We start from the raw sequence: 9842 nt of genomic DNA on the forward strand, positions 1-9842 counted from the left end.
AACGAGTACGAGTACGAGTACAGGAGCTCAGTATCAGGCCCGATACCAGTATCGGTATCGGTGCATCCCTAGTAACAAGCCTCCACAAGCCAAGTGGTTTACTTAATCTTCCCTACCTGGCAACCATATACAATTATTTATTTGTTTTAAGTATTATCATCTTTTTTATACTTTAAAAATGCATTTGCATCATCACACAAAGTTGCTTGTTGCTTAAATTTTAAAAACCACTGAGCATTTTGTGAATGTTCAATATACCACTCAGCTCTTGTTTCAGGTCTCTGTGCAGGTGTGTCGATTTAAAACCGTCTCCTCTGTGTGTGTGTGTGTGTGTGTGTGTGTGTGTGTGTGTGTGTGTGTGTGTCCCATCCACCTTCTCTGACTTTCTGCTCTGTGTCTTCTTCAGAGGCCTATAAATCGTCTCTCAGAAGCAGTGACAGGAATATGACTGTGGAAATGTCTGCTCTTGTTTCGTGCCCGTCGACTGAGCGCACCAGCACTCCCTCCAGATGGAGCAGCGTTCGGGGCTTTCTCTGAGCACTATAAAAGTATATCACCCATAGCAGAGCCCTTGTTTAAAAACGCCTCGGAGTGCTGTCAGCGCCGCGCTCATGTGAACCCGTCTCGCCTCTTTTTACTGCCTAATGACAGCTACAAATTCTCTCCGAATTGCATTTCCTAAACACAGACCCCCATAAACCCCCTCCACGCTCGTTCTGCTCGTCTTCTGCTCTTCTCGTTTTGCCGCAGCGCCTCACATGCGCGCACACACGCACGGCTCTTTGGGAAATCTCGAAAGGATCCGCGGAGGAAGTGTTGGCAGGGTGTGCTCTGATTAATTTAGTCTCTGCGTGTCCCGTGAGACTCAATCACAGGTCCCGACGCTGCTTTGTTCTGCCTGTCATATTAACACCTGTGCCAGCCTGCAGTTCTCCAACAGGAAGTGACTAAAAATCGCTCTGTTTCTCGGAGGTGAAGCCGCTTGTTATTTGCACTTGTGTAATTGACTTGCCGAAGGCTGTACCTCTGTAACGAGACTCGAATAATGCCTGCGAAAGATTGAAACACCCTGTTCTGACAGCGTGATGATGATGAACATTTTTTGCACACTCTTTAAATCAGCCTCAAGTAGGAACTAAAACTCCTTAAATCAGCATGAAAAATATTTACTTTGTTAAAGGATTAGTTCACTTCCAGAATAAAAATGTCCTGATCATTTACTCATCCCCGTGTCATCCAAGATGTTCATGTCTTTCTGTCTTCAGTCGCAAAGAAATTAAGGTTTTTGAGGAAAACATTCCAGGATCGTTCTCCATATAATGGACTTCAGTGGGGATCAGCGGGTTGAAGGTCCAAATTGCAGTTTCAGTGCAGCTTCAAAGAGCTCTACACGATCCCAGCCGAGGAATACGGGTCTTATCTAACGAAACTATTGCTCATTTCCTTAAAATAAAAATTTATATACTTTTTAACCACAAATGCTCGTCTTGCACTAGCTGGACTTCATGCATTACGTAATCACGTTGGAAAGGTCACGCATGACGTAGGCGGAAACACCCAGTTTTTACAAAGTGAACGTGCAAAGAAAGTCAAACGGCGATGCCGGACGATTTTGAAGTTGGTGGAAAAAATCAGATGGAGTTTTTTGTCCTTCCCTTCCTTTCTGAACCGGAGCACACAGACGAAGAGCTGACCGTGCGCGACCTTTCCAGTTTGATTACGTAATGCGTGAATTTGCAGACAAGCATCGCGGAGCTAGTGCAAGACGTGCATTTGTGGTTAAAAAGTATAGAAAAAAAGTACATTTTATTTTTATTTTTTTTTGAAAATGTCATAGTTTCACTAGATAAGACCCTTATTCCTCGGCTGGGATCATGTAGAGCCCTTTAAAGCTGCACTGAAACTGTGATTTGGACCTTCAGCCCGTTGGCCACCATTGAAGTCCATTATTTGGAGAACAATCCTGGAATGTTTTCCTCAAAAACCTTAATTTCTTTGCGACTGAAGACAGAAATACATGAACATCTTGGGTAACATGTCATGATTGACATGTTCCTGATCTTATTTTGCTTGATTAATTTGTTTAATTTGTTCTAAATAAAAAAAAAATTGTCTTTTTAAACTTTTATCAAAATTTGATTCACTTGTGCCACCTGTGCCACCTTCAATAACCAAATAGCTGTTTAATCATTGTGTTAGACTGCTTTTATATCTCTCGAACCTAAATAGTTAACACAATGCAGTTAATTTAATAAAGCTTTACATTTATACATTTGGCAGATCCTTTATCCAAAGAGACTTGCATTGCATTCAATGCATACATTTCATAAGCTCATGCATCCCTGGGAATCAAACCCATGACCATATTGTTACTAGCTGCATGCTGTACTTTTTGAGCTACAGGAATGAATGCTTGCAGCAATAAACACAAATTGATTTGAAAAGGATCGCCCACTATTGAGATGCTCTGCAAGGTGAACTTGACCTTCATCTTGCACGTCCTGCTCAAAATCCCACTTTTCCCAATGCAAACCATTTTTAAAGGACAAAATCACGTGCTGTCCTGAGTTGCATTGAATGTGCTTTGACCTGTCCTGATTTTTTGGAGAATGGCTGAATGGTTTTGGCACAATCTAAGCGCGGTTCTCTAAGCCTCTCAACGCGATCAGAGCTGCATTCTGTGTCTTCAGCAGCCCGTGACGGCCAGCTCTCGCCAGTCTGCTGTTCCTGTGACGTTCCCTTTGTGTTCACAAGCCTTTCTGCTCGTGCACACTCACACACGTGTGTGCTTGCCAGCATTTTATGCTCGAAAAGATTGAAATCCCCTGGAGAGACTAGTGTCAATTGCCGCAATTATGGCATTCAACAAATGCCAAACGTCTTTGTCCCTTTAGATTCGGCTGCAGGTGCTGAAAAGCTGAGATGTGTGAAAAAAAATCACCTTTCTGAAGTGAACTGAGATCACCATCCAGAGCCTTTTTAACATGCATGGCGCTGCGTATCAATCACTGCATGGGATTTTCTTGCTAATCAATATGCATTTATTAGGTTGGCTTGAGAAAGCAACCAACTGATCTGCTATTTAAGCTGCTGCTTCTTCTTCTGGGACTAAATTTGTACTGTATCTCCTCCTAGAGCTTTCAAGCTACAACCCCTAAACTCTGGTCAGACCTTCAGACTGGTTGGTCGCGGATTGCTATATCTTTAACTGATCAGACTTACACTTTTTGTTAAACAGATGATCAAACTACGAAAAGTCCCATAGACTTTCATTGAGGGGGTCAAAACTTTTGTACAATAAAACTTATACCCCTGATTTCACAGAAAAGGCTTAAGCCTAATCCCAGACTAAAATGCTCGTCTTGCACTAGCTGGACTTCATGCATTACGTAATCACGTTGGAAAGGTCACGCATGACGTAGGCGGAAACACCCAGTTTTTACAAAGTGAACGTGCAAAGAAAGTCAAACGGCGATGCCGGACGATTTTGAAGTTGGTGGAAAAAATCAGATGGAGTTTTTTGTCCTTCCCTTCCTTTCTGAACCGGAGCACACAGACGAAGAGCTGACCGTGCGCGACCTTTCCAGTTTGATTACGTAATGCGTGAATTTGCAGACAAGCATCGCGGAGCTAGTGCAAGACGTGCATTTGTGGTTAAAAAGTATAGAAAAAAAGTACATTTTATTTTTATTTTTTTTTGAAAATGTCATAGTTTCACTAGATAAGACCCTTATTCCTCGGCTGGGATCATGTAGAGCCCTTTAAAGCTGCACTGAAACTGTGATTTGGACCTTCAGCCCGTTGGCCACCATTGAAGTCCATTATTTGGAGAACAATCCTGGAATGTTTTCCTCAAAAACCTTAATTTCTTTGCGACTGAAGACAGAAATACATGAACATCTTGGGTAACATGTCATGATTGACATGTTCCTGATCTTATTTTGCTTGATTAATTTGTTCAAATTATTTTAAATAAAAAAAAAATTGTCTTTTTAAACTTTTATCAAAATTTGATTCACTTGTGCCACCTTAATGCTAACCAATAACCAAATAGCTGTTTAATCATTGTGTTAGACTGCTTTTATATCTCTCGAACCTAAATAGTTAACACAATGCAGTTCATTTAATAAAGCTTTACATTTATACATTTGGCAGATCCTTTATCCAAAGAGACTTGCATTGCATTCAATGCATACATTTCATAAGCTCATGCATCCCTGGGAATCAAACCCATGACCATATTGTTACTAGCTGCATGCTGTACTTTTTGAGCTACAGGAATGAATGCTTGCAGCAATAAACACAAATTGATTTGAAAAGGATCGCCCACTATTGAGATGCTCTGCAAGGTGAACTTGACCTTCATCTTGCACGTCCTGCTCAAAATCCCACTTTTCCCAATGCAAACCATTTTTAAAGGACAAAATCACGTGCTGTCCTGAGTTGCATTGAATGTGCTTTGACCTGTCCTGATTTTTTGGAGAATGGCTGAATGGTTTTGGCACAATCTAAGCGCGGTTCTCTAAGCCTCTCAACGCGATCAGAGCTGCATTCTGTGTCTTCAGCAGCCCGTGACGGCCAGCTCTCGCCAGTCTGCTGTTCCTGTGACGTTCCCTTTGTGTTCACAAGCCTTTCTGCTCGTGCACACTCACACACGTGTGTGCTTGCCAGCATTTTATGCTCGAAAAGATTGAAATCCCCTGGAGAGACTAGTGTCAATTGCCGCAATTATGGCATTCAACAAATGCCAAACGTCTTTGTCCCTTTAGATTCGGCTGCAGGTGCTGAAAAGCTGAGATGTGTGAAAAAAAATCACCTTTCTGAAGTGAACTGAGATCACCATCCAGAGCCTTTTTAACATGCATGGCGCTGCGTATCAATCACTGCATGGGATTTTCTTGCTAATCAATATGCATTTATTAGGTTGGCTTGAGAAAGCAACCAACTGATCTGCTATTTAAGCTGCTGCTTCTTCTTCTGGGACTAAATTTGTACTGTATCTCCTCCTAGAGCTTTCAAGCTACAACCCCTAAACTCTGGTCAGACCTTCAGACTGGTTGGTCGCGGATTGCTATATCTTTAACTGATCAGACTTACACTTTTTGTTAAACAGATGATCAAACTACGAAAAGTCCCATAGACTTTCATTGAGGGGGTCAAAACTTTTGTACAATAAAACTTATACCCCTGATTTCACAGAAAAGGCTTAAGCCTAATCCCAGACTAAAATCTAAATCTGAGCTGTTTCAACTGAAAGAAACTTGCTCTGACTGATCTTAAAATATATCAGTGCCTTTATTTTGTCTCAAAATGCACACCAGTAATGTTTCTTCTAAGGCACGTTTATAAAAAATTACTTGCATGTCCTAATTGAACTATAGCCTAATCCTGGTTTAGTATAAATCCTGTCTGTGAAACCAGGCCATAGAGTGTTTAAGCTGTCACCAGCAAATCTTAATGACTGTCCGAGGACAACATGCTAAATCATGCTAGCAACATGCTAATTCATTGTAACAACGTGCAATATTATGCTAGCAGCACGATAAAACATGTTAGCAATGTGCTAAAACATGCTAGTAGCATGTTAAAACATGTTAGCAACATGTTAAGTCATGGTAGCAACATGCTAAGCATGATAAAAAAAGGCTAACAACATGCTAATCATGGTAACAACATGGTAATTGTGTTAGAAACATGCTAGAAACACGTTAACAACAACATAGTAGTAGTAGTATACTTGTCCTCAGAAGGAAAATTGTTGTGGACTACATGTTAATCATGATAGAAAAGTGTTAACATACTAATCATGCTAACAGCACTGTAATTGTGTTAGAAACATGTTAGCAACATGCTAATCATGTTAAAACAGGCTAGCAAAATGGTAATGATAGAAACATGCTAACAACGCATTAATCATGCTAACAACATGCTAAGCATGCTAACAACATGTTAAACATGTTAGCATCATGCTGATCATGCTAGAAACATGCTTGCAAAATGTTAATCATCTTCAAAACATGCAGACAACATGTTAATCATAATCATAGAAAGAGGCTAACATACTAATCATGCTAACAGCACTGTAATTGTGTTAGAAACATGTTAAAAACAGGCTAGCAACATGGTAATGATAGAAACATGCTAATGCGTTAATCATGCTAACAATGCGTTAATCATGTTAACAACATGCTAAGCATGCTAACAACATGCCAATCATGCTAGAAATATGCTGATCATGCTAGAAACATGCTTGCAACATGTTAATCATCTTCAAAAAATTGCAGACAAATGCTAATCATGCTAACAACATGGTAATCTATCTAAACTTTCAAACTTCAAGCTTTTATAACTGCTTCAAACTTTCAGGCTAGGCTTTCTCAAGCCAACCTAAACGTTACTCATCTAGTTTATTATAAAGTGTCTAATGGTCATTTGTACGTTTCAGGATATGGTTCGTCGTGGTGAGATTATTGACGACGCGATGGACAATGAGTTTTATCTGCGGCGGTTGGACGCCGGACTCTTCGTTCTTCAGCTCGTCTGTTACATCATGGTGGAGATCTGTAACGCTGGTGTTCCTCAGGTATGTTATGATCGTTTCATGTGTTATTAAAGCTGAATGTTATTAATTTTGCATGCTGAAATGTGTTTTCTCTTCCAGTTACAACAGAGAGTCCATCAGATCCTCAATCTCAGGGGAGGATCCGTCAAAATAGTTCGTCATATAATGAGAGGTAAGATGATTTCAAAAGCTAGTGACAACATATAAAGACAAAATATACATTGTATTCATAAAATGAAGGCTATTTTTATGACCATTAGGATTTTTGTGCACTGTGACATTATTTTCATGACAATTAAATACATATTCCACCCAGATTTTAATTACTGCAATACATCAGCTTTAGTTTTAGTACAATCCATATACTGTGCAGGGAGAGGCAGAAAAGCCAAAAGGGCTTATTTGAAGCTTTCACCTAAACAATAAAGAAAACAGATACAACTTATGAAATTAAGGAAAGAGCTAAATTACAATAACAAATATGTAAATGACTGCATCAAATTAATTTCAACATAAATCAAAAACCCAAAAATAATGTACTCCAAAAACAAACGTAAAATGCATCAAGAACAAAAAAACGAGAAGGCACAATTACAAGGCAGTACTAAAATGATCCTTTATACATCTTTTATAATATTTTTTATTAAAGAATACAATTTTTTTTGCTAGATGGGATAAACCATTCCATAATTTTATACCCCTAAATCTTATTGAGTATTGACCTCTACAAGTGAGAATTTTAGGAAGATGAAAATCTGAAAATAAAATGTATATTATTCATGAAAACATATTTGAGAAATATTAAAGGGGTGGTTCATTGCGATTTCACTTTTTTAACATTAGTTAGTGTGTAATGTTGCTATTTGAGCATAAACAATATCTGCAAAGTTACGAAGCTGAAAGTTCAATGCAAAAATCTTTTAAAGTTCTGTCTTTTAAAGTTTTAGTCTTTTACAATTCTGGCAGTTTAATGCCTACAAAAATGGCTGGTAGGGACTACAACAAGTTACTTCCTGGGTTCGTGACATCACAAACCCATACAAACCCCGCCCTCGGGAACACGCAATGAAGGGGGCGGGGCCATGCTGCGCTGCTTTAGAGAAGAGGAAGAGAAAACTAGAGGGGCACGTAAAAATCATTTCATATATGAATCGCGATTCTGTCTTCTAACGATTCTAATGGATTCACAAGTTTCAAAATCAATGTTCAAAAACAGCGGTTCTCAATACTGTTCCTCACGTCCCCCTGCTCTGCACATGCTCTGCATCTCTCTCTCTCTTTCTCTCTCTCTTTCTCTCTCTCTCTCTCTCTATCTCTCTCTCTCTCTCATTCAGCTCAGCTCCAACAATGAACTGTTCCAATTATACACTTATTTTCACATAGTTATGAGAAGCGTTAAACATGGACGCGAAAAACAGTGAACCACCCCTTTAATATCATAAATAGTAAGGACTTGAAGTTTCTGAAATAAAGAAGCAGATGACGTATATGCATCTGATCAGGTTGCAATCCTAACAAAATGTTTTTGTAGGAGTAGTGGGAAAAGTACTCACCCAAACTATATTACAATATGAAAGGTACGGATAAATTGAACCATAATAAAGCTTAAGAAGACACTTTGTACTAACAAGATGCATTTTAACATCTCTTAAATTTTTCACCAAAGTATTGCTTTTTTGCAGATCTAAAAGAATGATTATATTTATTTATTGTATTTTTTCCCCCCTTTCTCATTGGTTATTCTCGATAAATTATGATTACTGTACTAATGCAGTAAAACATTGCAACATTTCTGAATATTATATATTTTTTTAAGTATGATGTATTTTTGCATAAATTTAATGTCATATTTTGAATGAATATTATATTTTACTTAAATGTGTTTTTGCATAAATTGAAGGCGACACAACAATCTATCATTTTTATTTTATTTGAACAATATGCCATTGTTTTTGTGCACAGTAGTAGTAAAAATTAAAATGTATTTTTCCATAACATTAATGAGATATTGTGGGGTAATTGTCATGAAAATATGCTTCAATGTACAAAAAACCCCCACCAATAAATAAATAAAAAGTTAACTGTAATAACCATGAATCAAACTAGTTTTACACAAGCTTATTTATCTAAAAGTCGGTCAAAAATGAAATGTGAATTCTGAAATCCTGTTCAATCAGCCACTTTGTATAATGCCGTTAATCTCTAAATGGCTGATTTCTCACTCTGAGCGTTATATTGGTCTATCAGGACTTGCAAACCTTTAGCACTTTAATCTGAATTTGTTTAGATGTTGATAAGTTCACCAGTGGTTTTCTCACTAGTTCAGTCTCAGGCTAAAAGCGTATACAGCAGCATCTCATCAGGTATCAGGTGGATGGTGTTGAGCCGTTCATGAACATATGTCCGCAGGCCATCAGCGCACGAGTCGCAGCGCTGAAGCAGATTCCCTGTTGCTAAAGCTAAAGGTTTGCTGTGCGCTGCAGTGCTGCTCGCTGGCAGTGTATTTCTCTCTTTATTTCCTCCTGCCCCTCCAGCCTTTCTCTCTCTTGAGCGATATGAGGTGTTCGACTTCGCCCACTCTTCAGCCCAGAGCACCCTGATTAAGTCTCGACAGCTTTCTATTTTTCTCTCTTGTTTGCGCTGACTTTCCTTTTTTTTTTTTAAACAGCTACTCTTTCATACTTCACCCAGTATTTCTCTTGGGAAGTACCCAACTCTCTTGATTTTATTTTTATGAAAGCTTAGTGAACAATGTGCTGTCTGGAGGGACTTTCCAGCTGTTGTGTCCCATATCTGTTTGACAAGGGCTGGATGATCAAATATTGACAATAGATTTGTAGTGATTTTGTTGGCGATATAAAATTAAGTACCACATTGCATTTTTATTATAGCCATTATTATTTTTTATTTTTTTTATAATTGCAGCTAGCATGAAATCCCAGTAGCAAAAATTGTTAAATATAAAAATGTAATATGTAATATTATTTACAAATATAAAGCAACAAAAACATTTTAATATATGAGATATATATTATATAAATGAAATAATTGACACACACCTTATATATATTTTATATATACATATTATTATTTATAAATTTCATATATTAAATTGTTTTTAGAAAAAAATTATATATATGCTGCTAGCATGTTAAATTATATATAATTATAATTTAATACATATTACTTAAAAAATAAAACTGAACAACTAAACACACACACACACACACACACACACACACACGGATACAGACATTAAACACACACAAACCTCAAACCT

The 9842-nt window shown here is 38.0% G+C and overlaps 1 pseudogene; it reads left to right on the forward strand.

Annotated features, from left to right (window-relative positions):
* The window catches only part of LOC107653228 (beta-catenin-like protein 1), a 52887-nt pseudogene that overhangs the window by 36145 nt on the left and 6900 nt on the right, over positions 1-9842 (forward strand).

The sequence above is a fragment of the Sinocyclocheilus anshuiensis genome, unplaced genomic scaffold, assembly GCF_001515605.1.
Source record: "Sinocyclocheilus anshuiensis isolate Anshui unplaced genomic scaffold, SAMN03320099.WGS_v1.1 scaffold143, whole genome shotgun sequence".
NCBI lineage: Eukaryota > Metazoa > Chordata > Actinopteri > Cypriniformes > Cyprinidae > Sinocyclocheilus > Sinocyclocheilus anshuiensis.